The sequence below is a fragment of the Pinus tabuliformis genome, chromosome 9 (genome assembly GCF_031772625.1).
Source record: "Pinus tabuliformis cultivar Carrire ecotype Pingquan chromosome 9, CPIR1, whole genome shotgun sequence".
Classification (NCBI taxonomy): Eukaryota; Viridiplantae; Streptophyta; class Pinopsida; order Pinales; family Pinaceae; genus Pinus; species Pinus tabuliformis.
The window spans coordinates 238,729,074-238,745,094 of record NC_142307.1 but is presented as its reverse complement, the minus strand read 5'-3'; positions in this window follow the sequence as shown (position 1 = coordinate 238,745,094).

Sequence of the window (16,021 nt, the reverse complement as noted above, 5' to 3'; positions counted from 1 at the left end):
GCACTTGCAATTCTTAGGCAAGAAAAGGTTAATAGAAGAGGAAAGATTTCAGCAATTTATTTCACACCTAAGCTGAAGGAAGTACATCAAGTTGCAATCCATGTTTTCAAAGACATATTCTCAGACAACATTGTACATAATAATACAACAGGCAGAAGAAAGCAGGCGTTGCTGAGCAGTTCACAAAGATTCAATCAAGAAGAAGGTTGTTTTGTCGCAAAGTTTCATATTTCTAACAGCTAGAGCAAAGAGGTTTTTTTCAGTTTACAATGGCAATAGAGATCAAGGCAGTCTAACCTGTTGTTCTTGACTTTTCACAAGGAAAAGCCATCCCCAAGTGGAGCCACTATTAGCCTCCTGTTGCAACAAGTTTCATATTTCATGATTGACATTTTTACATGCCAAATATGTCATCTTTCTTGCAGCAAGGTTCCATATTTCCAGAGAAGAAAACCAGAGAAGGAGTAATAAAGTATGCCGATACAAATGTTACTGTTGTTTCCAATTTTGGTGAATTGTTCCAGTTTTGAAGAAGTTCTTCAAGGGAGGTCCAGACAGTCTAATCCTGGTCTCCCTAGGTTTCAATTTCCTGTTTTAGAATATAGAGAATGACATATGTCCAAACCATTTAATCTTGGCAGATTTGTAGATAGGTAGAGAATCAAGGGGACCCAACTGTTTAATCTAGGCCCTGGCAGAAATAAGTGCAGATCTAGATAGGAAAATTCAAAAGAAAAAAAAACTGTGAATCTGGGTCTGCAAGTCCAAGTGCACCCAAAATAAAAAGAAGAAAAAATGTTAGGACAGTAGGCTGGGTAGGTAGCTTTGGTGTGGCAGAATCATGACTAGTGATCAATTTTGTATTCCATAATGTCTTATCTTTTCTGATCACAGTTATCAGGCAGTTTTTTGCAGTTTCATGAAGGTACTCAGGCTGAAGATACATTAACATCCCCCTCTCTTCATTCCCCCCAAGTCACTTACTAACATCCCCCAAGAGGTCAAGATCTGCTTGAGCCTCTCAGTCACATCGTTTCCATGACATGTGCCTTAGTGAGGATCTCCTTCACTCATGGACTGCTCACTCATCATCTGTGAGCCTTCTTTTCCCCAAATGGCATAAGGTCTCACACCTTAGCGCCCTCTCTTCATCTCCATATTAACTTTTAAATTTATTATGTAGCTCCCTAACAATTTCCCCTTTCCCCTACTAAAAATCATATATATAACACTCCCCTATGTAAATATCCCATCCCTGGCACTATAGCCATAATTCTACTAAGTCCGGGAAATCTCTGTCCATCTGGGACTGTTTTTAGCCCATCTGAGTCATTGAGGAACTGGTTTGACATCTGGTCAACCAATAACCTCTCCTTTAACTCCAAAAACCCCAAAAAACTCATGATTTCACCTTTCCCTCGTGAAAAATTTCACCCCAACGTTGTAAAAACCTCCATTCCGCCCCTAACCCAAAGTTCCTACACATAAACATTAACCCGGGCCTTTATTTAACCCCGCAAACCAGTTTTCCTAAAGTCTATAACCCGCCCCACACATTAAACTCGAGATATTCCTGCGAATATTCCCGCCCGTTAACCCCCTATCCCGTCCCGTTCGCCGCCAGCCGTCCGATCCACAGCCCCGCAAATCAACGGCTGGCGGGCATCCTCATCACCGACGCGCCCGGCCTTTAACGTCCGGGAGTTTGGCAGTTTCGCCGCCGTACTCTTGCCATGTGTCAAGCGCCGAGTTGTGGCGAAGCCCCTCCCTCCGAAACCGCCATCCCCCATAAGCGGTGTGCCACATACCGCTTACCGCCCGATGACGTCACCAGCCCACGTCACCCCTGCACAGTCAACGGCCCACGTCACCCCCCTGTACAGTCATCCGATGAGTCACCCGCCTGCATGGCCTCCTGCCACGTCACTGCCACGTGTCTTGCCACCGTACCTGCCATGTCATCGTCCGTATGTGATGACGTCATGCTGACGTCATCCTGCCACGTCGCCATGCTGACGTCACCCGCCGTACAATGCTGACGTCATCAGCCCTTTTTTGGACGCAGAGGCGTGAAAATCGCCCTTCGGAGCCCCGGAATCGAATTCTGAGGCTGTTTTTGATGAGCGCAAATCGCTCATTGCAGGATTTTTTGGGCCAGAATGGAGAATCTTTAGGGAATCTTTAAGGAATCTTCGCCACATGCGGCCCCAAGAAGCCCGAAAAGGCACAAAAATGATCAGTTTTCTTCACAGAGCATGCCGAAAGGATCAGAAATAAATTTCAAAGGTGTAGAGGCCGAACAGCGGCCATTAATTCATGATTAGACCCTCAGTACATCAGATCAGCGGCCAAGATTTTGTCAAAGAGTATTAGAGAAGGAGAAGACACCAAAGAGTATCAGCCGAAGATATTTTAGTGGCTCGAAGGAGCTAAGAATTAATGAGCCCATCAGGAAGTCAAATCAGGCAGCTAAAAGCCCATTCCTGCACTCAAATCATAGCTCAAACTTAAATGCAGGCAGACATCGAGGAACGGGAACCCATACATATTTATTTCAGAAGACACTATAGCAAGCCACCAAGGACCTCATCATTCACTTATTTCTGATACGGCGACCCTCAGCGCCGCTCAAGAGATTTTTTGCATTTAATTCCGGATAGAGTTAGGTCAATAAATGATGTTTTATGACCTAATTAGGTCAAGTTGTAATAAAAGCAGTAGATAGAAAGTTTTGCCCTATATATACCACCCTCTGTATAGTTTTAAGGGTTGGTCAATTGAGAATTTCATTAGAGACTCGCATTGTACACCTGAGTTTTTCCATAATCAAAGATTGCAGAAAGCTCGGAGAAAGAACTGTCTGTTGTTGATGAATGCTTTGAGAAGCTGAAGATGGAATTCCTTTATGGAAGCTTTGAAGAAATAGAGAAAGTACTTGAAAGATGCAAGTAGACACATGTTTCTCTAAGTACAATCAAGTTTCATATGATGATGAAAGAAGGGATAGTATTGGAACACTTGATTTAAGCTGCATGAATTCGGGTTGATCCTGCAAAGGTAGAGGTAATATTAAAATTTCCTACGCCTAAGACACCAACATAGGTACGCAGATCTATTAGTTATGCTAGCTATTATAGCCGTTTCATAGATTTGCTTTCTAAAATAGCATTCCCACCTTTTCAATTGTTGCCTAAAGATGCAGAATTTGTGTGGACACATGAATGTGAAGCAAATTTTGTAGAAATCAAAGAACTAGTGTGCAAGGCTCCAATATTACGTGGTCCTGACTAGAAGCTCCCATTCCACATCTCTATTGATGCTTCTCAAACTGCATTAGGGGTGGTTCTAGGGTAGAAGGAGGACAAGAATTCATATGCAATTTACCATGTCAGCAAGAATTTGACCCCTGCTTAATTAAATTACACAGTACCTGAAAATGAGTTCTTGGCTGTTATTTACATTGTTAATAAATTTTGGTATTACATCACATGATACGTTACTTTCGTCCACATTTATCATAAAACTATCAAGTATCTGATGAACAAACCAATAACCCCTGGTTTTGTTACAAGATGGTTGTTGTTAATTCAAGAGTTTGATATTACCATTGTAGAAAAACCAGGGAAAGATAATGTAGTTGAAGATTTCTTGTCTAGGATGGATACTAGTGATGAAGGTACACCTCTAGCGGATAGTTTTCCAGATGAAAATCTTTCTGCAATTTCTACTCACATTCTGTGGTATGTAGATATTGCTAAATTTCTTGCTACAGGAAAGGTGCCTTGACACTTGTCTTATATAGAAAAATAAAGGATTATCCACCATAGTGCTCGTTATTCATGGATAGAGGGATATCTCTTCTATACAGGACCTGATCAGAAAATTAGGCACTGCATAAGTTGAGATGACATTTGTGATGTTCTAAAATTTGCTCATGATGGCCCTTGTGGGGAACATTTTGCAGATAAGTAGACAGGTCATAAGGTGTTACAAATGGGATACTATTGGCCTTATATTTTTCATGATGCAAGGAAATATGTCAGATGGTGCGATAGTTGTCAATGGATGGCTCAGCCTGGTTAGGCAGGATAAATGCCATTATAGCCTCAAAGAGCTCTTAAGCGCTTTGAAAAATGGGCTATTGATTTTTTTGGGCCATTTAATCCACCTTCACAATAGAAAGTTCACATTTTGGTTTGCACATATTACATAACAAAGTAGGTAGAGGCCAAGGTTGTTGTGAAAGAAATGAAACAGGTTGTGTCAGACTTTTTATTTGAAGAAATTCTTGCACGGTATGGAGCTCCTAGAAAGATAGTTTCAGATGGAGGGGCACAATTTACATCACATTGAATAGAAGGACTCATGAAGAAATATGGAATCAAGCATAGGGTAACATATCCATATCACCCTCAGGCAAATGATCGAGTCAAGAGCACAACAAGGTACTAGAAAATATTCTTACGAAGAGTGTAGTAAACCATTGCCAAAATTGGGCTGAAAAACTTCCTGAGGCGTTGTGGGTATATAGAACAACATGGCGGAACACAACATGGTTTTCACTATATGAGTTTGTCTATGGGAAATCCCCTTTGTTTCCAGTGGAATTCAAAATGAAGACATCCAACACAGCCCTTGAATTAGGTTTAGATCTTTCAGAAGCCCATAAACACCAGTTGGAACAGCTGAATGAGTTGAATGAAATTCATTTGGTAGTTGTCTAGAATACTGCTAGAATTTAGTAGCAACAAAATAAATGGCATGATAAATTTATTAAGAAAAAGGTGTTTTAAAGAGGGGATTGGGCATTACTCTATAATTCTCAATTCAAGTATTTTAAGGGAAAACTTTGCTCCAAGTGGATGGGACCATATGAATTTTATATAGTATTCGATAATGTGATTGTTAGACTTATCACAATTGATGAGGCACATACTCCTTTGATCATCAATAGACATTGGCTCAGATTATATCACTGTCCAAATCCAAGGGACTCCTTTACTCCTCCGGTGTTGTTACACCTCTGGTGTTGTTACTCCATCACAATTTCAACTAAGTGTCCAAGTGGTGTTCTTACTCCTCGGATGTTGTTACTCCCCTGATGTTGTTACTCCCCAAATGTTGTTACTCCATCAAGGTAAGTCGCCTAGGTATGTCTTCGATCGACTTTGTGGATTTTATTAATAATTCATGTGAAATGACTCAACATGACCATGGAAAATCATCCATTAGTTGGGGGGAGGTACTATAATGATGACTTATTATTACTTTTATCAAACCTTGTGCTAAGCATGATTCTCCACCATATTTCGCATGATTTCCATATGCATCGAGACTTGAAGTTAGTAATGTTGTACTGATGAAAAATCCTTTCCAATGTTGTGAAATAATTACCATTATTACCTTCCATTATTATCCATTATCTGTCATGATTTTTCCATATTTTCATCATTATCCTCCCAATTTTTACTCTCACTACACTCCATCCCTGTCACAAACTCTCACTGCACTCCATCCCTGTCACAAGCTCTCACTGCAAATCTACCTATCAACACTCCTTTCCAATGGTTTGCTGTTACTCAAAAGTGTTGTTACAAGCCATTGTAGAATGTGTGGACAGGTTGTGACACACGAACTAGAGAATACATAACAGGTTTGACACAATGCAAATGTTTTGCAAGTTTTCTTGAATGCAGAGTGGCATGTGTATTTGAAGAGACTATATGGATTTGATGAAACCATCATAGCAGAATTTGCATTAAACTTGGAGGGAAATCATTCTAGAGTCCATGGATTGGATATTTCTATCATAGAGGAAGCTATTTCAATTGTTAGTGGATTATAGCGAGGAAGTCAGAAATGGTTCTCTCAGAAGTATCCTCTACTGGAGTTTCAGAATTGTTTTTATAGGCTGGGGAGACAACAGTCCAGAAAGGATGAGGGTATGATCGTAAATCAATGCCACATACATGGGGTGAGGTGGCATATTTTGTAATGAGGTATGTTACCTGTGAAGGTCGTTTCTCTACATTGTTTAAGTATCATTTCAAACTTCTTGCATGCCTTCAATTTCGACATGCACATGTTCATGCTTTGGACATGTCATACTTCCTATGGAGCAGCCTCCACTTAATGGTGTAATCTACTCAGCGATCTCAACAACCATTAGCAGTTCTTACAAATCATGGGTTGGTGAGATTATTGGTGATGCATGCTCTGTCTCGAACCTTTGTGGCTTGGTCACAATTCACCGAATTGGCGGAGGAAGAACTTGTGGGCATGCTACCTATAGGAGAAGAGGAAGAAGATGTAGTAATGGAAGAAGAGGCCACAGGCAATGTTGTTCCAGCATCGCCTATTGGCCCAACAAATATTTATGTAATGGAGGTAGAAGAGTGCAGTTGACACTGCTCCACAAGAACCAACGTTGACTGAAAATATAGGAGAAAAATCACCACCCTTGGGTGCGGTTACAGGTGGTGCTGACACACAAGAACCATCATCACTTGTCTGAATAATTGAAGAACTCTTGGTTGAGAATGTAGGTGGTGTTGTTACACAACCAACACCACCTGTCCAAACAATTGAAGAACTCTTGGTTGAGAATGTAGGTGGTGTTGATATAGAAGAATTAGCACCACTTTTTCAAATAGTTAAAGAACCTGTGATTGAAAATGTAGGTGGTGCTGTCACACAAGAACCAACATCACCTTTTCAATTGAATGTGGAACTTTTGGGGGAAACAGGGACCGTAGTTGACACCACTCCACAAGAGACAGTGTTGGTTGCTGGGGAGGAGAACATCTCGGAAGAAGCACGAGTAGGAAGAGAAAAGGGGAGCATACAACAATCGATGGATATAGAAGAAGAGGAAGGAGGGCATGTATCAATAGGCATTGAGAAAACGAAAATTGATGAAATCATTACTTGTTCTCCTTTTATTACATCATTTCCAAGAGGGGCAAGTAAAACTCATTCCTCTATGTAGGTTTTAACCCCGTATAGAAATTACCTGTATGAATTCTAAAACACAAAAAAATAAACAATGCAAGAGCATAACACATAAAACACATATACACAGATATTTTCCCCTCGATCCCAAAACCGAGACTATCAGACTGATTTTTCATTATGTTCCTTCAATGTTACAATACATATTTTTACATGCTGAAGCATCCAATAACATGGACTGAAAACCATCACGCCCAAAACCATGTGCGAAACCATGCACAGAACCATAGGTAGGTCTTCCCACCTAATAAAGGGTCCAAAAAAAATTTCCCCGGGCTGCTGCCCTGAACCCCTTAGAGGGGGGCTACTCGCCCCACTCAAACCCCCTATGAGCCCCCCGCTGCGTAATTAGTGCAGCGAAGAGGGGGTTGCACCCCCTAGTTGACTAGGAGAGCTAGTCGTGGAAAGAATATAACACAACCCAACATTCTCCCACTTGCTTTCTTTCCAAAAGGGGCCACATGAGAGCTTAGTCATTTATCCATCCCTGCAATGCCCATTGTTTCTCTACACCAAGAGAACTTATTAGAGCTCACATATTTTTTCAATGCATCGGCAATATTCTTCAAAGTGTCAACCTTTACCAGCAACACCTTTTTGTCTTCTATCATATCCATCACAAAGTGATACTAAACATTGATGTGCTTTGTTTTTGAATGGTAAGCAGGGTTCTTTGCAAATAAAATTGCACTTTCGCTGTCACAGTCTATCCTTATAGTTCCTTATGTTAACCCCATACTTGAACACAGTCTCTGCAACCAAACTGCTTCCTTTCTTGCATGAGTGGTTGCCATTTATTCTACCTCTATATTTGATAGTGCCACTACAAATTGTTTCTTACTCATCCAACTGACTACACCTCCAAATAGGTTAAACACATACCCACTTGTAGATCTTCTTTGATCCAGATCTCCAGGCCAATCCACATCAACAAAGCCATGGATATCCAAAACTCTGTCCAATCCTGGTCTTCCTTGCTAGCACAAACCATAATCACTAGTTCCATGCAAATACCTCAAAACCTGCTTCACTGTTGTCTAGTGCTCCTTCCCTGGTTTTGACATAAACCTACTCAATACTCCCACTGCATGTGCAATGTTAGGTCTAGTACAAACCACTGCATACATCAGACTACTAATTGAACATGCATGTGGAACACAAGACATGTCCTCTTACTCTTCTTGTGACTTGGGACATTATTCGGCAGATAACTTTACACTTATAGGAATAGGAACCTTCACCGGTTTACTATCTTGCATATTAATGCTCTACAATATTGTCTCAACATACTTCCTCTGGTTTAATGAGAGCTTCCTGTTTGCCCAGTCTCTTTTAATTTCCATGCCCAAAATGTAGTTTGTAGCACCAGGATCTTTCATGTCTAATTTTGAGGACAATTGGGTCTTCAAATCCTAGATAATTTCTTTGTCATTTCCAACTAGCAACATATCATCCACATACAAGACCAAATAAATAACACGATCACCAATTAATTTAAAACACACACAGTGATCTACTTTGCTTCTGGTGAAGCCAAGTCCTCGTATAAATGTATGAAATTTTTGATACCACATCCTTGGTGACTGTTTTAACTCACACAAAGACTTCTTTAACTTGCATACTAGTTATTTCTTACCCTTCACTGCAAAGCTTTTAGGTTGCTTCATGTAGATCTCCTCTTCTAGATCCTCGTAAAGAAATGTTGTCTTCACATACATCTGTTCTACCTCAAAATAAAAAGCAGCAAAAATAGATAAAAGTAATCTAATAGCATCCACCATGGCAATAGGAGAAATAATATCACCAAAATCAATTCCTAGCACCTGGGAATAACCTTTTGCTACCAAGCAAGCTTTTTATTTCTCCACCTTTCCTTCTAAATTTTCTTCTTCTTGAACACACATTTTCTCCCAATGGGTTTCCTTCCAGCCAGCAACTCCACTAGATCCCATGCCTCATTTTTGTGCAAAGCTGCCATTTCATCAACCATGGCCTCTTTCCAGAGTTTGCCATCTTTTGAATCTACTGCTTCCTTCACAGTTCTGGGATCATCGTTAGTAATAGATAAAGAAAAATTTGAACAAAAATCAAATGGACTATACCTTTCTGGCTGCCTTCTTTCTTGAATGATCTTCTCACACTTGGAGTTTGTCGCTCTTCATCTTCTAATTCCTCCTTTGTTGTAGAGTCTGATTCCTCCTCCTTAAGCTCAAACTCTATCTTCTCAAGTTCTTTTGGTTGGACTTCATGTTTAATAACATCTTTTACCTCTCTGAACACCACATCTCAGTTGTACACAACCTTCCTTGTCACTGGGTTCCAAAGCTTATAACCCTTTAAAACATCCTTAAACCCAATAAAGATGCACTTTTCAGATTTACTATCCAACTTGGTTCGTTTCTCATTTAGAACATGTACATATGCATCACATTCAAATACCCTCAGATGTGAAAGAGAGGGTTTCTTACCAGTCCATACCTCTTGTGGAGTCTTATCCTCCAATGCTCATGAAGGTGATCTGTTGACCAGGTAACATGTTGTCTCCACCGCCTCTACCCAGAATTCATGTCCTAACCTGACACCACTGAGTATGCTTCTTACCCTTTCCATCAACATCTTGTTCATTCTTTCTGCAACTCCATTTTGCTGAGGTGTGTATGGAGTAGTCTTCTACCGCGCTATACCACACTTCTTACAGAATTCTTCAAATTCGTTACTGCAAAACTCTCCACCATTATTTGTCCTCAACACCTTTATCTTCTTCTCTATCTGGTTTTCCACCAAAGCCTTAAATTCTTTAAACCTATCAAAGACTTCAAGTTTCTTCTTAGGGAAATATATCCATGTATTCCTTGAGAATTCATCTATAAATGATACATAGTACACATACTTACCCTATGATGGAACCTTCATAGGTCCAAACACATCACTATGCACAAGCTCTAATATATGTTTTGCCCTCTTACCACCAGAGGGGAAACTCACCCGATTCTACTTCCCATATACACAATTTTCATAGAAATCAAAATCTATAGAGTTATTACTCATACCTTCTACCATACCTTTACCATGTAGTATTCGAAAGCCCTTCTCTCCAATATTTCCAAGCCTTTGATGCCACAGCATGGTCTTATCTCTAGAGACCACTAGATTTTCTGCTCCACTTTCAAGAACCACAGGATTGTTGCACCCATCAACAATAATGCTACCTTGCATCTTGTACAGAGTTCCAATCCGAACTCCTTGCATCAATACCAATGATCCTTGAACCATCTTGTAGGTATCCTTCTCGAACACTGTTTTTACACCTGCATCATCTAGATTGCTTAAAGAAATTAGATTTCTGGGCAATGCGGGAATATGCAAAACACCCAGAAGTGTTATAACCCTTCCACCTTGCAACTTCAACTTTACTTTTCCATGACCAATGATTCTAGCCTTCTTATCATCCCCTAAGAAAACATCACCACCATCATATTTCTCATACTCACAGAACCACTCTCTATGGGGAGTGAAGTGAAAGGATGCATTTGAGTCAATCATCCATGCCTCATGATATACATGTGCACTTGAAGAAGCCAAGTACACATCCCCAGCTTCATCAGAGGTGGTTTTTGCCTCTGTAGAAGGAGCATCATCAAATCCCTTTCCTTTTTCAGGAGCTTTAGATTTACATTCCCTTTTTTAGTGCCCTTCCTTTCTGCATTTCCAGCAAACCACCTTTACAGGTTTTCCTGGAGATTTAGATCTCCTTATAGATTTAGATCTCCCACTTGATGAATTATATTTTTTTTTGTTCTGGGACCGTCCTCATACAGACAAGGCATCACCATTCTGGCTCTCCATATTTTTCCGTCTCATCTCCTCTGTCAGCAAGGATGAGACTATTTCATCAAACTGCAAGGTAGTTGCATTGCTACCTATTGCAATAACCAGACTATGCCACGAATCTGTTAGAGAACAAAACAAACTGATGCACTTATCTTCATCTGAAATTTTAATATCAATAGATAATAACTGACTTACCACAGTATTAAATGTGTTTAGATGCTTTGCCACCGAGTCTCCATCTTTCATCCTCAGGTTATACAACTTTTTCCATAGGAACAGTTTATTCACCAGAGACTTAGATTGCTAGAAATTCCCTAACTTGTCCCACAAATCCTTAGTCGTAGCTTCCTGTGATACATTCAGAAATACTGAATCTGAGACACACAATCATATTGTGCTCTTTGCCTTCCGATCAAACTTCTTCCATTCTTCATCAGACACTCCCATTCGTTTAGTACCCAGATCTACCGTAATCCTCTGATTTTTATCCACCAACAGATCCTCCATCTTGAGTTTCCACAACTCAAAACTATGACCATTAAATTTATCAATCTCTATCTTTCCACTGCTCGCCATCTTCTTTCACCACCAGAATTGAGCCCGTAGATCTCCCATTGAACAGGGTCTACCGTAGGCCCGAGCGAAACCCCTCAGCAACAAAGGCGTCCCCTTGAAGCCAAAACAACTCCAATACCAAATGTAGGTTTTAACCCCGTATAGAAATTACCTGGATATGAATTCTAAAAGAGAGAAAATAAACAATGCAAGAGCATAACACATAAAACACATATACACAGAGATTTTCCCCTAGATTCAAAAACCAGAACTACTAACTTTATTTTTCATTATATTCCTTTCAATGTTACAATACATATTTATACATGCCGAAGCATCCAATACCATGGACTGAAAAAATCATCGCATCCAAAACCATGGACTGAAAACCATGTGTGAAAACCATGCACAAAACCATGGGTAGGTCTGCCCAACCTAATATAGGGTCCAAAATTTTTTTTCCCAAGCTGATGCCTCGAACCTTGTAGAGGGGAGCTATCCACCCCCCTCAAATCCCTCGGATAGGTGGGGTTGCTGCCCCCCTGTGAACCCCCTGCTACGTAATCGACACAACGAAGGCGGGGGGCTTCGTCCCCCCTCTAACCCCCGGTTAACTAAGTAGGCTAGTCGTGGAAAGAATATAACACAACCCAAAAAAATTCACAAATTAACCCAAGAAAGGGATGAGATTTGTTCCATGATCCTAGGTGTCTTTGCCTGTAGATATCCATCCTACAATTATGCTATGTTTTTAGTGGAGAAATATCTAATGCTTAAGATTAAATAAGTACAACATGGCTTTCCTTATGAGTTTACTAATTTTTTAAATTTCATAAATGTTTTCCATAAGCAGAATGAGTGTGCACAATATCTTTTATGTGAACTTTATATGCATAATTTTCTACTAATGGAACAGAGAAATGAAAATATTGTACCCTTTGTTGGAGATGTGCAACTTCAAGCCCTTATATATTTCACACAAAATCAGATAAAATGGTAAGAGGCGCATAACACTTATGAGTAGAACGAGGAAAACTATGACTTATGGATTCAAGGAGAACCTAAGAATACGTCCATTTAATTATATAGGCATAATCGATTTTCTCAAGAGTCAAATGTTTTCTCTTCATACCAAAATATTCATTTGGGAGTATTGATTTCAAGGCTTGACTATTTGGAGGACATCAAGGATGATCCAATAAAAGGGGCTAGAATGATATGGGTAATATCTTCACAAGAGGTGAATTATAAGGAAACCTTTAGCCTCCATAACTTCCAGCTAGCTCTCTCTAGAGTTCATGACTATACTGCAATTGTAATGGAGGTAGGAGTTAATTAGATGGAATGTAGGTACTAGTGTCACATGATTTGGTTTCCCCTATCATGTTATTGATCTGATCACGAATTTTCTAAATAGGCTGAGTACTCGGCTCTCTAGGAAATCAAGTACAGGGCTAGATTCAGGTACAAAGGAGAAAAAAATTACGAAGCTTACTCCATGAATGCCTTATATGTTAACTATTTGTTTGCGTGATCTAGAGATTAATTGCGTGAGGACATGCAATCAAGTTAGTTGGGGGGTGATGTTGGGCCTTGCATTTGTTATATTTCCTTCTATCTAATTTGTTAAGTTTTTATAATAATTACTTATTGTTAACTTATATTCATATTCTTTGCTCAATATGGTTTAAAATTTGGTAAAAAATTATTTTCTTACATGGTTATGTTTTAATAATATAAACTAAATATGTTTCCTTGTAATTAAGCTAATAATTCATTGGATGATATCGTTTTGAAAACAAGGATTGATATTGTGTTGAAAACAGGGATTGTGAAGATCTATGGAGGATGATTGTGTTGAATAACTCGTGGCTAATTAAAGAAAACCTGTTTCTAATTGAAGAATCAATTACGGGACAAATTTCTTGGTTTCTTCATTGAAGATAGGAGAGTTAGCCTAATTTAAGAAGAATGTTCTAAAGAATCTTTGATTCTCAGAAACATTCCTTATTATGTATATTTTCTATTATATCTCTCATTTTTGTAATATATAAAGGAGAGGAATTCACCTCTAATGGGGTTGTACGTTTTGTAAAAGATAGAACTATGAACACAATTTTTTAACTATAATCATTTTTCTAAACGATTATAATAGAAAGACTTAAACAAAATCTTTCGGTAGAAATGACATGAGAGAATTTTTTGGCCAACGCGTTTCAAACCAACAAGTGTCGTTCATCATCAGGACGAGATGAAGAGGCAAACCATGGAAAAGGCTTAAATAGAGAGGAATGTAGAGACATAATTTCAAGTAACGGCTATATTTGAACAATAATGTTTAAATTATAATATTAATTTATTAATATATTAAAAACAAATATTATTAAGTAACAACTATATTAAATGGCTAGTTTCTGAAAAAAATATTTAAATAATGATATTATTTCATTAATTTATTAAAATATTAATAGGTAATGGCTATACCTATTAATATTATAGCCGTTACCTATTAATATTTTTAATAAATTAATGAAATAATATCATTATTTAAATATGTTTTTCAAAAACTACCTGTTTGATATAGTTGTTACTTAATAATATTTGTTTTTAATATATTAATAAATTAATATTATAATTTAAATATTATTGTTCAAATATAGCCGTTACTTGAAATTATGTCTCTACATTGCTCTCTATTTAAGCCTTTGCCATGGTTTGCTTCTTCATCTGGTCTTGATGATGAACCACACTTGTTGGTTCGAAATGTGTTGGCCAAAAAATTCTCTCATGTGATTTCTACTAAAAGACTTTGTTTAATTCATTATGGATCACAGAAGCTTGAATACAAAAAATATAAAGACTTATTATTTGATTTTAGCACTTTTAATTATTTCTTAATTTGAGTTTTTCTTAGAGGCGGTCTAATTCCAGACAGTTTGGGTTTGCTTCCTATTTGAAGCATTGTCTTATCTATGTAAAGTAAAGTAGGTTAACATTTGTTGTTTCCTATTTCTAGATAGTTCTTTCCCAATAGATGTTTATTAAGGAATTTGATTATGTTTTCAATAACAATAGAGTTCATAGAATTATTTCATTTTGTTGTTTCTTGGGTAAATGATAGTTGTTTCTTCGATTTTTCATTGTTGTTTCATTATTACTGTTTACTGAAGCACTACTATCAAATTAGGCAATTTCTGATATTCTTTTATGAATGGTTAGATCACTGATAAGTTTAGAATTAAGATTAATTATGTGGTTTCTTAGTTAGAACATTTATTCAGTAATTAGTTACACATTAAAATTTCCTTATTGTAATTAGATTTGATTTAATTAGATGGGAAACGATTTGTTGATAGTTAGGATCAATTGTCTTGTATGAGAGAGATTTAGACCTCAGATTAGATCCTATAGAAACAAAATTATCTCTTGAAAGCTTCATGCGTAAACTTTTTCAACTGCCTTAATATAGAAATACAGATCCCTAGGTTTATAGATTAATGTTCAATACTTGGTTGCTTTTAAGCAATAAATAGTCTAGATACTTTCCAAAACTTTTTGGTTATTTCATTCAATCACTCACAAGAGAATTTAGTCTCTTATATCATTATTATCGTATGGTTTTCCCTATAGATATAGTCTTGTAGGAGCGTTTATTTTCCTCTACAATTTAGGCCCCTAATGTTCCATGTGATCAACTTCATTAAGAAGGATGATGGATAGAAGGGAATACCTCTGAGACAAGGATGACTTTACTTGTGTTGGATAGAATGTCTCCTAGTTCTTTGAGAAGATGCTTTTTTTTATTTTTACCTTTCTTCTTGATTTCCTTGAGAGGCTTTATGGACTCCTTGCAATTGTGAATATGGATGCCATGGCTTCATGAGCTAGGGTTTTGAGATTTTTGAAGGCTTAAATAGGCCTTGTATAATATCTTGGAATTTTTTTCAGGAACTTACTGTAGATCCTTACCTTGTAACTCTTCTACCATGCGTGCAAGAGTATCTCATCCACATCTATTTCCTTTATGTCTTATCGGTTTCCTTCTGATGAAACTTCCACATTTTTGCAGTTATTTTTCTATGACTCCTTTGTGCTAACTTCTGGGGATTTTCTTTTTGTAGGGCCTTAATCAATGGTATGTTTTCTGGGTGGGTTTCCTAAGCATGGATATTGAGAATTTCAGAGTCTTTACTTAGAGCTACAAATTTGTTGTTGGCTTGAGGAGGATTCCTCAAGTGAGGATTTTCCTTCTTTATTTTATTGCATATTCATTTTGCCACCATCTCATAACATTATACGTCTTTATATCTCAATTTTTTTGAAGGATATTTTTGCCGGAGCAAAGGAAAATCCCAATACAAGTGGCCATATTCTTGGCATATATGACAGTGAAATGGGATATGCTCATAGTCGCGGGTTTTCTAATTTATTTCATCATGATAGTGAAAATATATTAAGGTTTGCAAAGGCTCTATTATGCTCATTAAACATAGATGTGAGCATATCATGTGTATCTGATCCAAAAATCGATCCTAGATAAACCTCTAAGTCTAAAAGACTTCATATAAAAGGTGAAAGGTTCCAAATGGCACAAATCATTTATAAATCAGAGGAAAATTAAAGT